The 24,018-nt window shown below is 43.5% G+C and overlaps 1 protein-coding gene across 4 annotated transcripts in view; it reads right to left on the bottom strand.

The window, feature by feature from the left end:
• Positions 1 to 8,472: 8,472 nt before the first annotated feature.
• LOC147628648 (pentatricopeptide repeat-containing protein At3g02330, mitochondrial-like) overlaps positions 8,473 to 24,018 on the bottom strand; it is a 102,498-nt gene continuing 86,952 nt past the window's right edge. For 2 of the 4 annotated variants that reach the window (XR_015268151.1, XR_015268153.1), the window contains 2 exons: positions 10,737 to 10,839; positions 10,115 to 10,555 (listed from right to left, as the gene is read on the bottom strand). The gene's annotated coding sequence lies outside the window, so the exon portion shown is untranslated. Of the gene's footprint in view, positions 9,663 to 10,114; positions 10,556 to 10,736; positions 10,840 to 24,018 lie in introns of those variants that run through there. The other 2 variants (XR_015268152.1, XM_086813854.1) reach the window with 1 other exon arrangement.

Below are 24,018 nucleotides of genomic sequence, written 5' to 3'. Positions count from 1 at the left end.
CCTCCGACTCGCGAAGTAGATCATGAGATCGAGTTAACCCCCGAAGCTCAGCCAGTAGCCCAGCGTGCATACAAAATGCCATTCCTCCCTGAAGCCATAGAACTTAAGTAGCAATTAAGACAACTGTTAGAACAGGGATTCATCAGACCCAGTGTCTCACCTTGGAGTGCGCCCGTTCTCTTTCAAAAGAAGAAAGATGAAACGTTAAGACTGTAAGTATTGACTACAGAGGATTGAATCAATTAATAATTAAAAATAAGTATCATATCCCTAAGATCAATGAACTTCTGGATCGGTTAAGTGGAACCCAAATGTTCATAAAGATAGATCTGAAATCCGGGTACTACTAGATCAGAATCAAGGAACAAGACATCCCGAAGACAGCATTCAAAACTTGCTATAGGCATTATGAGTTCACATTCATGCCGTTTGGATTGGCTAATGCCCCGGCGATGTTTAATCATCTTATGCAGGATATTCTTAGAGAATACTTGGATAATTTTGTTATTGTCTTCTTTGATGACATCTTGGTATACTCAAAGAATGCTGCAGATCATGAAGATCATGTGCGCAAGGTCCTGGAAATCTTGAGGAAGCACCAACTCTTTGCAAAAAAGAGCAAGTGTTCTTTCTCTGTTGACCAGGTGGAATACTTGGGATTCATAGTGTCTAAAGATGGGATTTCTCTTGACCCCGCAAAGATCCAAGCAGTCGTAGATTGGCCAGAACCCAAGACGGTAAAGGAAGTCAGAGGATTCCTAGGATTAACCGGATGGTATAGAATCTTTATACCCATGTAAGCTCAGATAGCATCCCCTTTAACTAACCTTCTTAAGAAGAGTACCATATTTCAGTGGACTGCTATGTGTCAGAGTACCTTTGATAAGCTGAAGACAGTCTTAGTAACCAACCCTGTCCTTAAATTGCTAGATTTTACCAAATCTTTTGAGATAGTTACTGATGCCATTGGTTTCGCCTTAGGCGGTGCTCTTATGCAGGAAGATTATGGAATCCAAAAAACTTTGAACACATGAGAGAAATTATGTCGACCATGACTTGGAGTTACTCTCAATACTTTATGCTCTGAAGTTATGGAGACATTATTTTTTGGGACAGAGGTTCACCTTGATGACAAATCATTAAAGTCTGAAGTGGATCTTTACCCAAAGGGATCTCAACATGCGCCAAAGGAGATGGATGCAGACCCTGCAGGAATTCCATTTTGAAATTAAGTATCAGCTAGGGAAAGAAAATGTGGTGGCAGATGCGCTCAGCAGAAAAGCCTCCTTGCTTGCAATAACATTGGTGTCAAATCCATTGATCAATGAAGCAAGGAAGAGAATCATGCAAGACAAATTCCTTGCCCCTATTGCTACCCTTCTGATGCAGGAAAGCAAGACTCCTCAGGAAATGAGTCGAGTATTTGGGTACAAACTGGATGAAGGATGCATGTATTATAATAATCGGCTATGCATTCTCAATGATGAGGGAACAAAGGGGAGGATTCTGAGAGAAGCCCATGATAGCCTGATGAGGGAACAAAGGGGAGGATTTTGAGAGAAGCCCACGATAGCCTGATAGTTGGACATCCAAGGTTTATAAAAACCTATATGACTGTGAAGAAAAGCTTCTTCTGGCTAGGACTCAAAAAGGATGTACTTGATCATGTGCGGTAATGCTTAATGTGTCAGAGAGTCAAGATGTTAGGAAAACTGCAGTCTCTAGACATTCCATAGATGAAGTGGAAATGTATCAGTATATGGACTTTATCAATGGACTACCTTCAGTGCAATCAGGTTACAACTCCATTTTTGTGGTAGTTGACAGACTAACCAAAGTTGCCCATCTGATTCCAGTGAAAGAAACATACACTACTGCAGTGGATGGTGCCAGAGTTTTTCTTAAAGAGATCTTCAGATTGCATGGCTTACCTAGGAGGATAGTAAGTGACAAAGATCCCAAGTTTACATCAAAATTATGGACTGCATTCTTCGAAGCAGTAAGAACTTTCTTGGATCTCAATACAGCCTATCACCCCGAAACAGATGGCCAGACTGAAAGAGTGAATCAGGTAATAGAAGATATTCTTCAGTCATGCTGTAGCAAGGAACCCAAGAAGTGGTTAAGTCATTTGCACCTGGTTGAATTTGCTTACAATGCTTCTTATCATCAAAGCATTAGGATGAGCCCTTTCAAAGCTCTGTATGGACAAGATTGCCTTACACCATTGACTTGGTCCGACCCATTGATGATCAGAGTCGAGATGTCCAGATAAATGCTTGATAAAATGGACCAACAAATGCAATCAATTCGTAAAGATATTAAGGTAGTCCAAGATAGGCAAAAGTAGTATGCAGATAAAAAGAGATCAAAGAGAGTGTTTGAAGAATCAGATATGGTCTTCATTCGAGTACGACAAAAAAGAAGTTCCTTATCTTTAGAGAAGTATAAGAAGCTTTCTCCCAGATACTATGGACTGTATGCTGTTATAAAGAAAGTAGGCAATCTAGCTTATAAACATAAACTTCTTCTGCCTCCCCATCTCAAGGTACATAATGTATTCCACGTCAGTTTGCTTAAGAAATATGTACCCAACCCGAGTCACGTGCTTGATGATGAACAATTGATTTCTCCGACTCAAGATCAGATGGTACTCCAACTTGAAGAAATCCTTGATGTTCCGTAGAAGGTTCTCAGGAGAAGAGTCCTCAGAGAGTTTTTAGTCAAGAGGAAGTTCTTCTCTCTAGAAGATGCCACCTGGGAGAAAAAAGAAGAATTGAAAAAAGATTACCCCCACTTTGCGAGATGAGGACATCTCGTGTTTTTCAAGTGGAAGAGGATGTAAGATTTCTCCTCAGCCTGAATAATGAATAAGCTTTTACCTCAATCCTCTGTAATCATTCTCTATTTCAAAATACAAGAAAATATTTTTTTTTCTTGTTTTTACCTAGAGAGAAAAAAAATTCTAGAGAGATAATTCAATATTGAGATATTTTTAGATATAAAAATTCTCTTAATATCTAAAATATACTTCCTTGAAACAGGAGTTCAAAATAAATTCTCTAATGTGCATTAAGAATCAATTAAAAATAATATAAGGGACCTTAGCCTAAGGATCTAGATTTTTAAAAATTTCTGGATTATGATCCAATTAAGGTTCCTATGTGCCAATAGGATTAATCCAAGTGTTGGGATGAGATAAATCTAAATAATAAAAGAAAATACCCAAAAATGAGTAAATGCTCACATAAGATGAAGAGTTGACTGAGTACAAGGTTTATTAGTTAAAAATTAAGAGATATTACTACAAAAATGATCTCTATGGCTAATTCTTTAGTAAAAGAATGCTTCTCATTGATAATTTCTTATTTCAAAACTAAACTCTAGGCTTGATAAACTAGAGGTTAAAAAAATGATCTTTCATGATTTTGTGTTAACAAAATAATGGTTATTTCTTTTAGATTATTTATAAGTAGTAACCATCTTAACGTACATAATGTATTCCACGTCAGTTTGCTTAAGAAATATGTACCTGACCCGAGTCACGTGCTTGATGTGATGAACAATTGATTTCTCCGACTCAAGACTAGATGGTACTCCAACTTAAAGAAATCCTTGACGTTCAGCAGAAGGTTCCAGGAGAAGAGTTCTCAGAGAGCTTTTAGTCACGTGGAAGTTCTTCTCTCTAGAAGACGCCACCTGGGAGAAAGAAGAAGAGTTGGAAAAAGATTACTCCCACTTTGCGAGATGAGGACACCTCGCGTTTTTCAAGTGGGAGATGATGTAAGATTTCTCCTCAGCTTGAATAATGAATAAGCTTTTACCTCAATCCCCTGTAATCATTCCCTATTTCAAAATGCAAGAAAATATTATTTCTCCTTGTTTTTACGTAGAGAGAAGAAAAATTCTAAAGAAAGATAATTCAATATTGAGATATTTTTAGATATAAAAATTCTCTTAATATCTAAAATACATTTCCTTGAAACAAAAGTTCAAAATAAATTCTCCAATGTGTATTAGAAATCAATTAAAAATAATATAAGAGATCTTAACCTAAGGATCTAGATTTTCAAAAAAAATTAGATTATGGTCCAATCAAGATTCCTATAGACCAATAGGATTAATCCAAGTGTTGGGATGAGATAAATCCAAATAATAATAAAAAATATCCAAAAATGAGTAAATGCTCACATAAGATGAAGAGTTGATTGAGTACAAGGTTTATTAGTTAAAAATTAAGAGATTACTAAAAAAATAAGATATTTTAAAAAAATGATGAAATTTTGACACCTTGGTAAAGGAGAGGGAGCTTTGAAGAAGGCAGCTTTTTCACATGTGTGGAAGGATTTTTTAATTCAAAAAATTATGATATTTTTCTCTCTCCTCTTGGATCAAACTAGATCAAAAAGAGAGCCAAACTAGTTCAAATCTTGTCCAAATTGAGTCAAACTGAAGCTGAAAAATTCTAGAACCTAGTTGAACTTAGTTAGTGACCTTCCTCACCTATAAATAGATCCTCATTTCTTTGTATTATCATCTGGGAGCTATACCATGCCAGTATTACATTAAAATAATCATATTTTTTATTATCCCTTAATTTTTCTCTACTTTTGGGGAGCTTGGAGCTTCTCTTTCTCTTCAACAACTCTTAGAGTTCTCTTCTCCTCTTGCTAACCAATTGATTGGTTAAGGACTTCACTTCTAGAAAAAGAAACAAGCTAATCCTTGAGGTAAGAATGAATTTTTATGATTTTTTGTTAATTTCCTCACATGACTTCTCGTCTCAACCTCTCAAGCTTGAGAAGTTTTCTAAATAATTGTTTTAATTCAAATCAAGCTTTCCCTAAGAATCTTAATATTTAATTAAGAGAAAATTAATCATTATACTTATTTAGAATGCTTTCTTATGTATATATCTCTTAAAAAAGAATAGTCATCTCTATGGCTAATTCTTTAGTAAAAGAATGCTTCTCATTGATCATTTCTTATTTTAAAACCAAACTCTAGGTTTGATAAGCTAGAGATTAAGAAAATGATATTTCATGATTTTGTGTTAACAAAATAATGGTTATTTTTTTAGATTATTTATAAGCAGTAAAAAACTACTTTAATTAATTCTAAATGAAAAATAGATTATCCTATCAAATTGAAAAAAGAGAAATAATCAAATTAGCTTAATTTAGTGAGATAATTATAATTAAGTTTATGATTATGATCAAAATTATGATTTAAATTCATAGTTTAGATTTAAGCTTAAAAGTAGATCTTCTATCATATTTTCATTACAAGGTTTTATTCTTTTAAGAAAATTAAAAATTATCAATAATAACAGCGAAGCTATGGTAATTTTTTCTCAAAAAAATACATATCTTATTTTTATGCATAATACTAAAAGAGAAACTCTTACCATATTGTAGGTTTAGAAATTTAAAGCACAAAGAATAATTTTGACCATATTTATGAAAGAATACTTTTTTGTAATGATGTATAATTATTTAATTTAAAAAAAAATTTGATAAATTTATTTTATGCTCTGTATGGATAAGATTGCCTTATATCATTGACTTGGTCCGACCCATTGATCAGAGTCGAGATGTCGAGACAAATGCTTGATAAAATGGACCAGCAAATGCAATCAATCCGTAAAGATATTAAGGCAGCCCAAGATAGGCAAAAGCAATATGCAGATAAAAAGAGATCAGAGAGAGTGTTTGAAAAATCAGATATGGTCTTCATTGGAGTACGACAAAAAAGAAGTTCATTATCTTTAGAGAAGTACAAGAAGCTCTCTCCCAAATACTGTGGACCGTATGCTGTTATAAAGAAAGTAGGCGATCTAGCTTATAAACTTCTTCTGCCTCCCCATCTCAAGGTACATAATGTATTCCACGTCAGTTTGCTTAAGAAATATGTACCCAGTCCGAGCCACATGCTTGATGATAAACAATTGATTTCTCCAACTCAAGGTCAAATGGTACTCCAACTTGAAGAAATCCTTGACGTTCGACAGAAGGTTCTAAGGAGAAGAGTCCTCAGAGAGTTTTTAGTTAAGTGAAAGTTCTTCTCTCTAGAAGACGCTACCTGGAAGAAAAAAGAAGAGTTGGAAAAAGATTGCCCCCACTTTGCGAGGTGAGAACATCTCGCATTTTTTAAGTGGGAGAGGATGTAAGATTCCTCCTCAGCTTGAATAATGAATAAGCTTTTACCTCAATCGCCTATAATCATTCCCTATTTCAAAATGCAAGAAAATATTATTTTTCCTTGTTTTTACCTAGAGAAGAAAAATTCTAGAGAAGTAATTCAATATTGAGATATTTTTGGATATAAAAATTCTCTTAATATCTAAAATATATCTTTTCTTGAGACAAAAGTTTAAAATAAATTCTCCAATGTGCATTAGGAATCAATTAAAAATAATATAAGAGACCTTAGCCTAAGGGTCTAGATTTTCAACAATTTCTGAATTATAGTCCAATTAAGGTTCCTATGGGCCAATAGGATTAATCCAAGTGTTGGGATGACATAAATCTAAATAATTAAAAAAATAACCCAAAAATGAGTAAATGCTCACATAAGATGAAGAGTTGACTGAGTACAAGGTTTATTAGTTAAAAATTAAGAGAGATTACTAAAAAAATGAGATATTTTAAAAAAATGATGAATTTTTGACATCTTTGTAAAAGAGAGAGGGACCTTTGAAGAAGGTGCCTTTTTTACATGTGTGGAAGGATTTTTTAATTCAAAAAATTGTGATATGCTTAAAATAGTGCGCTTCCGGTACGATAGGCGAGAACTGACAAAGCGGTCCCTGAGTGAAGTGCTAGGACACCTAAGTAGGATCCTAGAGGGTTCTGACCAGGTGATGCACGGGCTCGCGGTTGTTAGGACACCCATGCATACGTCGAGGAAGATACGAATGAACTGAAAAGAATTACTTTTGAGAACTGAATTTTGATATTGAATCTCGTTGGTTGACCAGCTAGTCTTCAACGAAGAGTCCGAATGATATATTTTTGTAAAACAATGGACTCAATATTTTGGAAGAGTATGATCAGTAATACTATGATTTCATTGAAAGATTGTTTTAAAGCCAACCGAATCTGTTAAAATGGTAATTTCATATTCGGTGTGTAAGTGGCATGACTACTTTAAATTTTGTTTGAAGCGTCGGCTAGCGGGCCTGGGAACTCTTTTTCTCGGTACCCGGACAAAACAATAACCAAATTTTTATAAAAGAATCCCACCAATACAATGGTTGGGCGGTTAGCTAACCCATGGGCCGGTTGGGATTAGGTTGGATCAGGGGATTCCTACGATACAAATAGTTACGATTAAATTACGTTAGTTAGATAAGTCCTAGGAAAACCCTTATGTGGGAGGGAATTAACGGTTGTGCCTCACTAAAGGGAAAAAAAAAGCGATGATTCTATGAACCAAGTGCAAGTCTCTTCCTTGATCTGACCATGTGACTTTCGGGTTCGGTCAGATCAGTTTAGTTAGTTAAGACTTTGACTCGTTAGATCAATTCTCCCGTTAGATGATTTTCCTGACAGAATCGCCCGTGCCTTTCGGACAGAGAAAGTTTTTCCGGGTTCGATTTCGGAGGAACCGCCAGACTAGTCTCTTGTCCGGATATCCGTGGACGAGGTCCCGAGTGTGGATCCTTGCCCTGCGCGAGAGGCTGACGCTACTTCCGCCGCCAGCGCCCTCGGAGGGGATGGGGGATCTCATATCACTAGTGTTTAACTATGCCATAAGTAGCTGACTTTCTATAAAAGGCCAAAAAGCTTGTTTTATCAAACCCTAGCCAAGATATTGTGGCCATTAAGCATGTATTGATGAGTGCAAAAAAAGACCATATACAAGATACCGTGGGGATGTGACACAAGTCTTCCCTTAAAATTATAATCATAGGGGAATGTACCAATCCCGTTTAAATAAACCACTTCTAATGTTGGAAATAGAGCAAAGAAAATTGGTAGTACATAGGTCGCTACGTGCAATGGAGTTGTTTGATCTCTTTTTGCTATGTTCTTATTATTGAACCTGCATATAAATTGGAATCTCTATTTACGTGTTATGCATTATATGATTACGAGTGATATCAATAAACAAGCCTGCTCAAAAATAACAACCCTGAAGGTGTATGACCTTTAAAGCTTCCGCAATTGCTTTATGTTTGAAGTCTCGGCATCGAGGATTTTTCGTCATCTCTGCTGTCCCACCATTCGAATGGATTTGCTAAATAGGCTTGCCATGAGCTTTCTAACCCTAGTTCAACATTATCACAACTACAATGCTCTTGACGATGTGTCTTCCCACCAAACCTGGTGTTGCTCTACACTAGAGAGATATAGCCCAACTTCGGTCATCTTGTGCTCGAAGTCCGACGCTTAGGGTTTTCGTTAGTAAACCTATGGTTTGATGATTGAGAAGAAGAAGAAGAAGAAGAAGAAATCCCACCAAAGCTAGTTTCGAACTCATGTGGATTCATGCCTTTACAATCCTTCCATTTCTAGTGATATTCAAAGGGCCTTACTGACGTTCAAACTTGCTCGTGCTTGCTGTAGCCATGTTCCTCATGATGATGATGGAGAAGAGAAAGGGCCCTTTCTGATTGTTCTTAAAGCCGTGCCTTCACCCAAGCTGGAGCGCTCTGGTTGTCAACCCACAGAGCTGCCTGAGTAAGGTTTTTTTTTCCAACTGGCCTTGGGCCCAAGATCCTCCCGTAGTTACCGTCTTTCACTGCCCATAAGCGCTGTTTTATCCGCCCACATAGGCGATGCTGCCAAGCACCTAGTGGGGTTTTGAACCCAAGACCACCTGGCCCTAGACAAACACCTTCACCACTTGAGCTATCACCTCATTGGCAGCTGCCCGAGCAGGCACTTGCATTCAACACCAAGGCCATTTTCATACTACCCATGCTGATGAGGGGGTGGGCTTTCAGATGCTGAAGCTTGCTGTTGAAGAGATCCATAATCCAGTTCGGTGAGCTTATGCTTGAAATCGACCAATCCAGGAGATGTCTTACATTGTCTCCTGAGAAGGATCATGGAAATAAACTTCTAGAGCTCCTCCAATTGATGGTGGCCAAGCCATGAGATCCAAGAGGGGATAAGCTGTGCTCTTGTAGCTGCGCCTTGACCCAGTCAGGAGTGGACACATGGATGCAAAGCCTATGGTTGGTGGTCATTGCCCCAAAAAAGAGTCGAAACGGTTAGGAAGAGTCACGGAAGTAGCTACCTGACCTCGGAGACATTGATGGTGAACTAAACGAGGCCAAGGTGATCTTGCAGTCATCGATGGTCCACATGCATCACCCAGTTGACAACCAAATCCATCGGCTCGTTGAAGCCTTGCTGACATACAGCTGCAGATCTCAAGAGTTGAGAGGTTCCACATCCATCAGTTCGTTGAAGCCTTGCTGGCATACAGCTGCAGATCTCAAGAGTTGAGAGGTTCCACATCCATCAGTTCGTTGAAGCCTTGCTGGTGGAGGGTGGTGAGAAAATGTTCAAAGGACATTCCCAACCCACTGGGTTCTCTCTATCAGTAAACCATCAATTATATGAGGATTAAACTTCACCCTGAACTGCTTATATTTGATGCAGTTTTGAGCTCCAAGATCCAAGAATTCAGTTCAGGTAGCTAGCCCTTCCCTGTGTGATAGACAGGCGTTTTAAAGTTGATTAGCTGGAGCAGGTATGAAATGTAGATTTAAATCACGGCACAGCACCATGATAATAACTCTTAAAATTTTAAAAGGCTAATAGAGGTGAAATCATATATAATGTAAAACGACTCTCATTAACAAAGTATATTAAGCAAGGAAAAATATAATTACAACTGAGCCGAGCTAGTAGCTCTTAAACCAGTTACAATTAAGGTGAACATGGATTCCACCATGACATCATTGATGATCAGAGTTGCATAGCAGAAGGCGGTGATGGAAAGAACTACGGGTCGGTGCAGCTGAACATGCAATAGATTTGACCTATCTAAGTCGTAGATGAAGGTGTAAGGATTAGGGTTGGAGCTCAGAGACTCCATAGTATGCAGAGCTGAGAAGGGAGATGAATGAGATGACAAAAGTCACACACGAGTGGTCGAAGATACCAAGATTGTATTATGTACGTCCTGTGTTGATTACAAGAGTGGGCCTTAATATAGAAGGCTGAGGGTAGGTGGTAGTTACAAGATTAGTTGCATAACGAACAGGTGTTGGTGTCATGCAGTTAGGTGCATGTAATTTGAAGTAACCAAACAGTGGTTTTGTGACGGAGTATGCAAGGTGCATGAGTATGCTGTATATTTGTACAAGAATGCATGATTGGGTTACATGCTTAGCCCAGATTAAAGGGGCCTTAGAGATTGTAGAAAGATACTGTTGAAGATGTTGTCAAGTCTTCAGCAGCAGCAGCATCTTTGACCACGGAAGTGGGAGTGATTGCATGACGATGCCACTTGCGGAAGCACGATCAAGTCAAAGCGGAGTAGAGTACTTCCCCCCACTTTGTATAAGTGAGGACCAGAACGCCAGAGATGATGTGTGCTGAGCTTGAGCAATCAGTATCCAGGTCCCAGGATGTCGATGAAGTTAGTTGAGGTCGAGGCCGTGAATGAGATGGTCATTGCAAGACCAGACACAGACGAGAACCAACAAGGTTCAGGTGAGAACCCATAATACCATGAAGCAATAGCATCAGAAGATGCAGGGTCGTCACACAGCTTACCTGCGGATGGTGGGGGGGGGTTGGCTAAGATGCGTGTCCGTATGAGGACAGACAAGACTGTGTGGAGCAGAGTCGGTGAAGCTCAGAGTTGGGGCAGGTGGTTCTGCAATGCAGGAAACAAAGAAACCCAACAAAGAAGTAAACCCCAAAAGAAACAAAGTAAGAGCTAGAGGGAATCTCACCGATTAGAATAAATTCCCCCCTGTTTTAAAAAGTAAAGATTGAATGGAATTGATTGCAGAAGCCTGAATGTTGATGTAGGAGGATGGGCTGGCTGGATGGGTGAGGACTTTCACATGTCCTGTAGTAGCCCAGGTGTAGGGCTGAGAGTTGCATGCTGGTTGAAAGGTTAGGGTCCCCCTTACTAGAGACCAAAAAATGAACCAAACAGGAGTGGACTGTGGAGGTCGAATGGAAAATAAACCAGGAAGACACCTTACCAGCATGTAAAGAACCACGTCACCTGAAGTATGTAGATGGTTGAAGGGAGCCGGAGGAAAGTGTCTGCAGGGACAGATTTTGGCTGAGCATCATGAATTGAACTTGAAACACAGAAAGGGACCATCTGCTGTTAGCAGTCATCTCCTGTCTGTACATTACACACTAGGGCCTCTGTTGTGGGTGTGCCCGCCTGTGTAGGTAGTTCTCCATTTTTCCTAGTATTTTCCCCTGTTTTCAGTGGGCGTGGGGCTGTAGTGTGCCGGCTGGTTGATTTCAGACCTGGCCGATTGGACGTGTCACATGTTGCTACCCAACCTTTGTCAGTGCTGGCCGACTCTGATTTTCCTGGCCGATTGCCTATTTTTTTCTGGTCGTGAGCATTCAAGGCTGCTGTCGGCCTGTTTTGGGCTGACCGACCAGCACTCCAGGGCCATATATATATATGTGGCCCTGCCCCCCACACTTTTTGTACATTGTGTATCGGATCTTGTGTATAGAGCAGAGTTTCTACAGCTTCTCTCTCTCTCTATTCTGCGTTTTGCTCTCTACAACAGTTGTCTTTCATTTCCGCTATGCATTCTGACATGGTATCAGAGCTCCAAGTGGCTTGAAGCTTGGAGACAGTGGGAGCTTGAGGGTTTGCTGATTTGTGGTGCTGATTGGAGATTGCTTGGGCTGTTCGGGACTTGGAGATCGGGTAGAAGGCGGCCATCACCGTTGGACAACCACCTTGCATACTATTTGCAGCCTCTTCTTCATTTTTTTTTCCCACCTACCCTCCCTTCACAAGACCTTGTGATCCCTTGAGATGAGGACGGGGAGCTTTTACCCTCTACTCGGAAAGAACGGGAGGCTCAGGCTGTAACATACGGAAGCTTCGGAGAAGATCGGTAACTTCAATGCTCAGAAATCAGCACTCTTTTCACGACGGAATTAACGCAATGAAGATGTGCAGAAAATAGAGAGAGAGAAAGGGAGAGATGGAGAGGACACAGTATTGGGTCCCAAATACCCTCTGTAGGGCCCCCACCACGGATGGTGTATTTGATTTATTAGAATGATGTAAATCTGAAAAGAAAATACAGAAATCTTGACCTTTCTTGGCTGAGAAAACTCTGCCCTTGACCTGCAGTCCTTCACCCCTTTGCTTTAGCAACTCCTTGGCTTGACTGGCCCTTGTTTGCCTTGGCTCTTGGTGAAATATGAGATAACACACTGATTTGTTCCTGACTGCTCGCTTAGCCTGCAAGTGGCTTATGAGCGGAAAGTTCGGAATTCCTGGCTCACACTTAATGGTCACTGGGGCGTTTGACACATTCCGATTGATCTGGAAAGTGTGCTTGTCCCACTTGACATCAGGAAGAAACTTGTGAAACCATTGAATGCCCAAAATTATGTCTGCTCCTACAAAAGGGACAACCATAAAGTCACGCACAAATTCTATGCCCTGAATAACTAACTTAGCACCTAGAGCTTCATACTTAACGCTCGTTGTCATGCTTGTGCTAAAACCCTCAACCTGTTTGTCCACCGAAGTCAGGTCGAAACAGGCACGCCTAGCGGCCTGTTCCGTGACCACATCCTCCGTGCTGCCGCTGTCAAACAAGACGACTCTCTGGCCACCTACGTAGCCAAAGGACCTGAGCAATTCGTTGCGCTCATACTCCTGGTCATGGGCGCCCTTCTGCTTATCTTCGAGCTCCCGGCTAATAATTGCTCCAACTGAAGCACCGGGGTTTGAAGAACTAGGGGTAGCCACTGGGGTCTGTGTGGGAGTTGAGCTCACCACGGAAGCTGTGGAGACAACAGCGGCGGGCTTTGGAGGCTTCTTAGGACAATCCCGAGAAGTATGTCCTTTTGTATGACAAAAGAAACATCTACCCTCCTTGTATTGAGGAAGCTCCTCAGCACCTGTCTTGCCTGCCTCCGCTTTCTGGTCTGGAGTAAGCTTAGACGCATTGGTCGAGTTCTTGGAGCCAGATGCTCCCGGGCTCTATCCTGGGGAAGACCCCGTCTAGTTCTGGCTTTTGCCTCCCGAGGCTGTAGCCTTGGGAGAAGCAAACTGGGAAGTCTTGAGCTTGCCACCATTATGCTTCATTTCTGCACTTTGCGCAAGCGAGAGTGCGTCTTCGAAGGTGGCCGGCCTAAACATACGCACCTCCCATTGGATTTGCATATGTCAAGGCCATACAAAAACTGCCCTTTCTTGTCCGAATTAGATAAGCCTAATTGCAAACATAAAGTCGAAATTCTATTGGCAAACTGAAGGACTGGTTGCGCGTTCTGACACACTCCCCTGAACTCGTCTTCGAGTCGCTCAAGGTAGTGGGGTGGTAGAAACCGCTGCTTAAGGTCGCGAACAAACTCGTCCCACACATAAGCTGCTGAAACGGGAGGTGGACGCGTGTATTGGAATCGTATAAATGTGAACAGGATTCTGAGCACTTAACACTTGAGCATTACAACCACAAAGCTGAAAATGACAGTACACCACATAAAGGGGCCGATGATAGGCTGATCCCCCCCCCTTTAGGTTATATTACCAAAAGAGTCTGCAAAGTACAAGATTACGGGTGCTTGGGGATTCACCACCAGCCTGCACCTGATTCTTCCAAATACATTATGAATGAATACATTTCAAACAAGAGAATCTGTAGGTACATCCGCCCTACACACAGGTACATCCGCCCTGCACAAGCCTCTTCACAGGTACATCCGCCCTGCACAAGAGTATCACAATCCTCACAGGTACTCCGCCCTGCACAGGTACATCCGCCCTACACACAGGTACATCCGCCCTGCACAAGCCTCTTCACAGGTACATCCGCCCTGCACAAGAGTATCACAATCCTCACAGGTACTCCGCCCTGCACAAGATGTAAATGGATCTTTAGGCCCTGTTTCCACGCGAGAAACTGATCCAGAAACCTGTGTCCTCCACGAGCAAGTGTCCCCAATGCTTGCCCTAAGCACTTGCTATACCAGGAATCCTTGAGACACATCCATGCTCACATATTCCATTGCTGTCCGGCCTGTTTTGTGCAATAACCAGTCCAAAACAGCAACTTTCTGTCGCGAGAAATCCACCTGTAAAGGGTCCTATAGCCCTGTGGAGGTCCCTAGAGCTGTCCTGTACTGTCCAAGTTGACTTTGGACACCTCTAACCAGCCCAAAACTCGCAATAACCAGAAATTGCAGGTCTGAAATTTACCAACCAGCCCTTTAGAAGAGTGTGGGGATCTTTGTCCAAGCTTGTGTGAGTCCGGGAAGCAAGCAACCAGCCCTGTAGCAACTCCCAAAGCTCCAACCAGCTCTCCAATATGTTGAATAATGAGTAAAACAGCCCAAAAGGGCCTCTTGAGGGAGGCGCCTTTTTCAGGTGCCACCTCAGGGGCCTGGTGGGTACACATGCTGGCTGACATGTGTCCCCATAAGGTGTCCAGGTAGGTGTCCAGCCCATAGTGCTCCATTTGTCCTGTTTCTATAAGTTTAGGTCCAACCAAATGGAAAATGGCCATAAGATGTCCGGACTTCATTAATTTTGGTCCAACCAAATGCGAACGCATTATAAGTTGTCCGGCCACTTATTAATGAGTGTGGACTTGCAAACCAATAAACCTTAGTAGTAAATGAAGTAAGCTGTAAATTGAGTGTGGACGCACTTACCACCTGCAAAACCCATAAGCCCACAGTTTTAGGCCCAAACAGGAGTGCACACACGTGTCCACAAGGTGCCCGGGCGTCCCCGGTCCCTCGGACTTCACAAGCCAAAATAACAAGCATTGTCCAGGCAGCAAGACAATGTCACACAAAGTAAAATAAAGTTATGGCATGCATCATTTATGCATTGTGCACATGTAAACTTGGAGAACCACCTCTTGTATTTGAAAATATTCCGCCTGCCATCATAACACACCATGTGTGCATGGCCGGAATCCACACGGGCACCGCCCAAAAATCCACAAATGTCCTGCCATGTCCTTGGACTCATATGCATCCACTCATATGATCCATACACATGCCCAGGTATAATACATACATGCATCCGCATGTTTCTAGGCCCGACACGCATCCGCATGTCCCTAGAATATAGGGGTTTGTGACATTCCCCCCGGCTTCTAATCAGTTGACCGCAACTGAAAAGCCTCCAGATAGGTCTTCAAAAGATCTGAGTAATCCTCGATGTAGGCCTCATCCATCCATTTCGCATCCAAAGCTGAATAATTCTTGAACTTCACAAGGTACCTACGAAGAAGTTTGCCTCCCGCAAGCTTTCGTTCCTTGTGAAAAACAATCTGTTCAGGTTGAAGAATCTCTTCCAGCTCATCCACCTCGAGTGGGTCTTCCAAAACCAGCTCAAACGGTGTCGGTCCCACATAAGGCCTCAATAGGCTCACATGAAAAGCATTATGCATGTTCCAATGATCTGGGAGTACAAGCCGAAATGCAACATCATTGATCTTCTCCAAGATCTGAAAAGGTCCATAGTACCTGTTGGAAAGCTTAGGGTACTTTCCCTCTTTCCCTGGCCTCTTCCGAAGGCGTGCCTTTTCAAATTTCAGCAAGACCCAATCACCTTGTTTGAATTGTACATCCCTTCTATGCTTATCAACTGCCTTTTTATTCTTGGTTTGAGACTTCTCTATGGCTGTCCGTACCTGTGCAAATGCAGTATCCAAGTCTCTGACATACTCATCTGCTGCAAAAATCTCATCCTTTGCAATACCCTCTTGCAAATCAGCCCATACATGTGCAAAATCCTCATCCAGATGATAAGTATTACGCATATCCGATAAGTCCTCATGGTATGCAACTGTAATAGCATGAACCTGTGGTCGTCTAGATAAGGCATCTGCCACCACATTCTTTTTCCCTGGAGTGTGTAAAATCTGAAAATGAAACATTGAGAGAAAATTTGCCCATCTCATATGCTTCTCTGACAAAAAGTATCTCAAACTTTGATGATCAGTTTTGACCATAAAATCAGCCCCTAAAAGATAGTGTTTCCAAATAGTAAGGGCATGAATTACAGCCAACAACTCCTTCTCATAAACCTGTAAGTGAAGCTCTGCATGTTGCAAGCGTCTGCTCTCATAGGCAATGGCATGTCCTTCTTGGTTCAAAACAGCCCCTATGCAGTCCCCACATGCATCACATTCCATCACAAAAGGTTTGTGCAAATCCGGAATAATGAGTACCGGTCCCGAGATGATTGCACTCTTCAACTTTTGAAAGGCATCTCTCTCTTCTTGTATCCATTTAAAGATTGCTTTCTTCTTCGTTAACTCATGTAACGGAGCGGCAATGAAAGCAAAATGCTTGACGAACCTCCTGTAGTAAGCACATAAACCAAGGAAGCTCCTCACTTCATGGACTGATTTCAGCTCTGGCCATTCTTGCATGGCTTGTATCTTTGCGGGATCCATGCGCACACCATCCTTTGATACAATGTGACCAAGATAGTGAATCTCTGGAAGGAAGAATTCACTCTTTTTTGCATTTATGTAGAGCTGATTTTCCTTAAGCTCTTTAAACACAATAGCTAGGTGCTCACGATGTTGGGCTTCATTCTTTGAGAATACAATAATGTCATCAAAGAATATACCCGTGAACTTTCTATGCTTTCTGAACACCCTGTCCATCATCCTGTTGAAGGTAGCGGGTGCATTTGTAAGACCAAAAGGCACCACCAAAAACTCATAAAGACCAAAGGCTGTCCTCAATGCAATCTTGTGTACATCTTGAGGTGCCACTCTCACTTGATGATACCCACTCTTGAGGTCTATTCGGCTGAAACATGCCGAACCTTCAAGCTTGTCCAAGATGTCATCAATGCGCGGAATCGGAAACCGATTCTTGATGGTTATCTTATTGAGGGCACGGTAATCAACACACATCTTGTAAGTACCATCCTTCTTTTGAACAAGAAGTACCGGCGAGCAATATGGCGAGGAACTAGGCCGAATCAAACCCTTTTCCAAAAGTTCATTCACCTGTGCCATAATCTCTTCTTGTTGACTAGCACTCACCCTGTATGGTGGCCTATTAGGTGGAGAGGTACCGGGAATTAGATCTATGCAATGATCTTCCGGCCTCTCGGGTGGCAACCTTGCTGGCAAAGCATTCGCAAAACAATCTTTGAACTCATTCAAAAAGTTAAGCTTGTCTTGATCTAATGTACTAACATCAACACTAGAATGTTCAATGGTATCACGTACAAAAACCAAGTAAGAACAAGCTGATTTCTTTATTGCCTTATTAATTTGTACATGGCTTACAAGAGGTATGGTACTTCCAGTAGTACCAGCATCTATAGAGTGCTCACGGCCTCTATGTACAAAGCTGATTTTCTTCTCTTTGTAAGCCTTAATAGGCTCTAAACGGTGATGCCAGGGCATCCCCAACAAAACAACACAACCTGTAAGAGGAGCCACTAAAAAGCTCTCATGGTCGAGGTAGTCCTGTATATGTACAGGGAGCTTACCAATGACCAGAGTTACATCAACCTGTTTGCCCTCAAAGGCGGCATCTGCATTCATTTGCATTCCCATGTCTTCCACATTGAGACCTATGGCGGCAGCCATCTGTACGGATATAAAGTTATCTGTGGAAGCATCATCAAAAAGAAACAAAGCGGGCTGATCCTTCAATTTGCCCCAAGCCTTGCATATGACTCTACTCTTGAGCTCATGCCCTGTATTACCCTGCACATCGGGTACAACATTCACAAGAGGCTTTTCCACATTAGGCTCAGCATTCTTAGGATTCTGTGGGCATTTAGGATATATATGATCTTTACTGCCACACTTAAAGCATTTTCCAACCTTCCTGTACTCTTCCAATTGCTGTTTTGAGAGCCCAAAATTGTGGCGTTTACCCCCCGGCTTCCTTTCGGAGTCATCCTTTGCATCTCGGCCATCTTTGGGAGCATTCTTAGGTGGCTGTCCACCCTTTTTCTGGTCATATCCAGCCCTGAATTTCCTCTTGTTTTGACCTGCAAATGGCTTATTTGTGGGTGCTTTCATGTGCAAGTTCTCCGCAATCATGGCTGAGTGTATAAGCTCTTGTATGGTCTTATTTGGGTACACTCCCAAGCTTTGTTGGATGATGTGATGGAGCCCCGATTCAAACTTTCTCTTCTTCTCGTCCTCTCCAATCTTCATGAAGGGAGTAACCTTGAGAAGGACTTTCCAAAACTTTGCTATGTATGAAGCAACGGACTCTCCCTCATCTTGGGACAGCCAATCCCACTCCTTGCGTACATCCTTTGCAAAGTTTGGTGGTAAGAATTGATCATAAAACTGAATTTTGAAAGAAGACCAAGTTGGGGCAGCACTTCCATCAAGTATTTTTGCAAGCCACCAATCACTTGCCGTATCCTTGAGATGCATTCCCACATGCCTGAGCATAGACTTTTCCGAAAAGTCTTCATTGCAAAAAGCTATCTCAAACTGTCTAATGAAAGCAAGTGCTTTGGTAGAGTCCATCCGTCCCTGAAAGTTTTCAAACTTTACATCCTTGTCACCGGACTTGAACTCTCGAGGCTTCTTCCTTCTATGTGCATCCCTATGTACATCCTGTTCATCTCCATGGTGATGATGCCGCGATGAAGATTCACGATCCCTCTTCGTTCTCTCTTGAGCCACACTCTCCGAATGAGTGGAAAGCTCAACACGAGAACGGATATATCTTCTTGGAGCAAAGCGGGAATGAGTAGAGGATCCCTCATCCTTACTCTTCTCTTGACCTGCATCAAGCCTAGCACCAGGGACTCTTGTCCTTTCAGCATTTGGCACTTGCTGTGCTCTTCCTGCTTGTTGTGCATCATGTGCACCACCACGGGCAGCCATGAGGGGTGGCTTCTTGAAAGCCAATCTACCATCTGCTTTGGTGTATACATCACCCTTAACCATTAGGTATGCAAGTGCAAGCTCTCGAGGTTTCTCAACATCCATTTCCTTTGCAATTGCTTCAAAAGTGACTTCATGGACCGAAGCCTTTGCCTTCGCAGCCAACACCCTTTGTACATCCGGGTCATTTTTCAATGACCTGAGCTCTTCGGTTTCAGCCCTATAGCGTCGCACTTGACGCCTCAAAGATTCCAAATCAGAATGCATAGTGTCATGAGTACCTGCATCTCCATAGACATCATTGCCTGCAGCATCTCTTGCATCCCTTGTACCATGAAATTCACGGTCCTGTGTGTTCTCCACACTGTCAGAAATGTGGCTGTCCATGACACTCAAATCAGGTCACCGGTTATGATTCCAAGCCTCAGACCGTTTTCCAATGAGGGGAAAAACTGAGCTCTGATACCAATGAAACGGGAGGTGGACGCGTGTATTGGAATCGTATAAATGTGAACAGGATTCTGAGCACTTAACACTTGAGCATTACAACCACAAAGCTGAAAATGACAGTACACCACATAAAGGGGCCGATGATAGGCTGACACCCCCCACCCTTGGGTTATATTACCAAAAGAGTCTGCAAAGTACAAGATTACGGGTGCTTGGGGATTCACCACCAGCCTGCACCTGATTCTTCCAAATACATTATGAATGAATACATTTCAAACAAGAGAATCTGTAGGTACATCCGCCCTACACACAGGTACATCCGCCCTGCACAAGCCTCTTCACAGGTACATCCGCCCTGCACAAGCCTCTTCACAGGTACATCCGCCCTGCACAAGAGTATCACAATCCTCACAGGTACTCCGCCCTGCACAAGATGTAAATGGATCTTTAGGCCCTGTTTCCACGCGAGAAAATGATCCAGAAACCTGTGTTCTCCGCGAGCAAGTGTCCCCAATGCTTGCCCTAAGCACCTGCTATACCAGGAATCCTTGAGACACATCCATGCTCACATATTCCATTGCTGTCCGGCCTGTTTTGTGCAATAACCAGTCCAAAACAGCAACTTTCTGTCGCGAGAAATCCACCTGTAAAGGGTCCTACAGCCCTGTGGAGGTCCCTAGAGCTGTCCTGTACTGTCCAAGTTGACTTTGGACACCTCTAACCAGCCCAAAACTCGCAATAACCAGAAATTGCAGGTCTGAAATTTACCAACCAGCCCTTTAGAAGAGTGTGGGGATCGTTGTCCAAGCTTGTGTGAGTCCGGGAAGCAAGCAACCAGCCCTGTAGCAACTCCCAAAGCTCCAACCAGCTCTCCAATATGTTGAATAATGAGTAAAACAGCCCAAAAGGGCCTCTTGAGAGAGGCGCCTTTTTCAGGTGCCACCTCAGGGGCTTGGTGGGTACACATGCTGGCTGACATGTGTCCCCATAAGGTGTCCAGGTAGGTGTCCAGCCCATAGTGCTCCATTTGTCCTGTTTCTATAAGTTTAGGTCCAACCAAATGGGAAATGGCCATAAGCTGTCCGGACTTCATTAATTTTGGTCCAACCAAATGCGAACGCATTATAAGTTGTCCGGCCACTTATTAATGAGTGTGGACCTGCAAACCAATAAACCTTAGTAGTAAATGAAGTAAGCTGTAAATTGAGTGTGGACACACTTACCACCTGCAAAACCCATAAGCCCACAGTTTTAGGCCCAAACAGGAGTGCACACACGTGTCCACAAGGTACCCGGCCGTCCCCGGTCCCTCGGACTTCACAAGCCAAAATAACAAGCATTGTCCAGGCAGCAAGACAATGTCACACAAAGTAAAATAAAGTTATGGCATGCATCATTTATGCATTGTGCACATGTAAACTTGGAGAACCGCCTATCATCATTCTTGTACTTGAAAATATTCCGCCTGCCATCATAACACACCATGTGTGCATGGCCGGAATCCACACGGGCACCGCCCGAAAATCCACAAATGTCCTGCCATGTCCTTGGACTCATATGCATCCACTCATATGATCCATACACATGCCCAGATATAATACATACAGCATCCGCATGTTTCTAGGCCCGACACGCATCCGCATGTCCCTAGAATATAGGGGTTTGTGACAGCTGCCATACCTAATCTGGTGTGGGCATGAGCCCACTAAGTCACCAAGGAATGGCCTCACCTTCCAAGTACCAACTGACTAAGATCACTCTGTCAGTATCTGTCTTTCTAACTGCGGCAAAGTAAGCCTCAAACTGATGCAACCATGAATAAAGAGTTGTGGGATCGAGTTTACCATTATACTTACTGAAGTTCATTTTCTCGGGAAAATGATTCGAGGGCGCCGCCGGTGTCAATCTGGCGTCCAAAGCTGCTAGGTAACGCTCGTGTTCCACGCGTCGCATGGCTTCGTCTTCACATTGTCGGATCTCCAAAGCACGCATCTGCAACTCAAGCAAAGAGCTCGGCTACAGTCGTGACCCCGCGAGAGGGTCCCTGTGTCGAGGATCTGGAATCTGGGATACGGAAGGAGAGGGAGGAGGAGATGGAAAATGCGACGCTGGAGAAGGGGTACGTTCTTCCAGAGCCTGAATATGCGCCTTCTGCTCTTCCAACTTGGTTGTCTGGTCTGTGATTGCTCGCATCATCTGCTGGAACATATCGGTAACACTCAAGCCTGGTGCCCTAGCTGGGCTGCCTGGTGCACTCTGGTCCCATTGTTATTGGTCTCTCTCATCGTCGAAGCTCGCCATAGCAAGAAAACGCACTTCCTTTCTGGAGCGCAATCTGACCATCCACTATGTGTGTGGGAGACGTCCGGAGGCTTCCGGAGGCTGAAAACCAACCGTCCTTCGAGGGATAGGAGTCACTCCGAAAGGGGGAGTCCACCGGCGTCTGAAAACCAACCACACGAGCGAGAAAAAATTCTGGTTTTGTCACGTGCATCCCGCACTTGGATGCCACGTAGACATATCTGTACAGAAGGTGCAGGACCTGGGATAGTGAACTGGTCCCATGTGAGCCCAGTCCGGGACGAGTCAGCCAAGGATCTGTCCGAGGTCGGGTGTGCATTGTTCTGCACAGGAGTCTAAGGTCAGGTGTGCACTGTTCTGCACATGAAACAATGCCAGTCCGCGCTGTGAGTCTCCCTCTGGAATGATGTCAGTGATTCTGTGTATCTGGTATGGTACCGGATGCCAGATCACTGAGTAGTTAGTTAGGGTTTGCGTTAAGAACAAGGGGCCAGCCCATAGGGCTACCCCGGGTCTTTGTGTGGGCATGGGGATAGTGTGCAACCACCCCCATGAGGGCAAGGAAGGCCCTGGCTGAACCCACCAGCCATGGAGGAGCTGTAGGACAGCCCTAGGGGCAAGCTAAAGGCAGATTTCAGGAGATGCAGCCTTTGTGTGGCTGTAGGGCAAGTATGGGGCAGCCCATACAGGCTGCCCAGCCCTCAAGAGGTTTGCAAAACCATTGTCCAGCCATACAAAAGCAGGCGCATGATGCCCAGCCAGTTAGGGAATAAAACGCAGCATTTTATGTGATTATTTTCAGCATTAAATGCTGGAAATTCAGTCGTGGGAATATTTTATGCTGGCCGCCTTAGTTAGAACTGGCCGACTGCTCTAGTAGGAGTAGTATAAAAGGGTGAGCCCACAATCCCATTATCTCATCTCATTTCTCACCAAGAGCTCAAGCATAAAGAGGCTAGACAAGCCAAGAAGGTGCTAAGCAAAGGGGTGAAGGACTGCAGGTCAAGGGCAGGGAATTTCCAGCCAAGAAAGGTCAAGGATTTCTGTATTTTCTTTCAGATTTACATCATTCTAATAAAGCAAATACACCATCCGTGGTGGGGGTCCTACAGAGGGTATTTGGGACCCAATACTGTGTCCTCTCCATCGAGAGAGAGAGAGAGAGAGAGAGAGAGAGAGGAGAGGGTATGCAGATTGTGCAGAGAGGAGGTGGAGAGTGAGGAGCATTATGTATGCAGATGCAGAGCATATACAGCCATCACAGAGAGATATCCCATTTTATTCAGAGAGCCACATTCCCTACGCCAAATCTTTGAGGCAGCAGACCAGCGCATACTGGGGAGATTCATTCTAGACATACAGCGCCACAGAGAGACATTATTACAGGCTCAGACAGCTCCAGAGCGGGGGCGACAGACACAGATTACTACATTTTTTTAGAGATTCATCCCCCTCCCAGCCCCTACACGGCAGGGAATTACTCTCCAGAGAGCAGAGACACTTAAAGCCCGCAGGAGACAGAGGACACCTGGCTTTCGGACACCACGCCTATACCAGAGAGAGATGACAGAGATCAGAGCTCAGTTTCACAGAGAGGGTGCGGAGCGACTGGCTCGCTTCAGAGCACACCCAGGCATGTTCTTCAGGGAGCTGTGGACACCCCCTTCACTGATGTACCATTTTATACCCCCAGTATCCGCCCTCTCGCCCGCCCCACATTCTGTTCGCTTCTGTGTCTTCGCCCCCCTTTCGCCACCCGCCATTGCACAATCTCTCTCTTCGCTGTCCCGTGTTCGCTTCGCGCCTCTGTGCTGCGTAGCCGCCCTCTCTGTTCGCTACTGCCGCCCACTTCGCTTCCACGTCGCTGCCAGGCTGGCGCTATGCTGGCCCACCTACCTGCCTATCTGGTAGGCCGTGCGCCCGTCTTTTTCCACCCACCCTTGCTCAGGCCCCCAACGCAGCAACATAACTCTCTCTCTCTCTCTCTCTCCTCCCTGCCTGTGGGAAGGGCTGCAGAGTAATTTCGAGGAAAAGCCCCGAGTCTCCAAGAGAAACTCCAGGCCCTCGAGATCGCAATGAAGACACTAATCAAGGAGACCAAGAAGACATCCGATTCCAACCTCAATGAGGTGGAGAACAAACTACACCAACACATCATGGCCCTCGAAGCACGGGTCACGGACCTTGAACAAGAGAACACAGCACTCAAGGAGGAGGTGAGTGCATTGAAAGTGGAACTA

This window comes from Cibotium barometz, chromosome 19 (assembly GCF_041138505.1).
Source record: "Cibotium barometz isolate CiBa-2024 chromosome 19, ASM4113850v1, whole genome shotgun sequence".
Taxonomy (NCBI): domain Eukaryota; kingdom Viridiplantae; phylum Streptophyta; class Polypodiopsida; order Cyatheales; family Cibotiaceae; genus Cibotium; species Cibotium barometz.
This window is presented reverse-complemented; position numbering and strand designations above follow the sequence as displayed.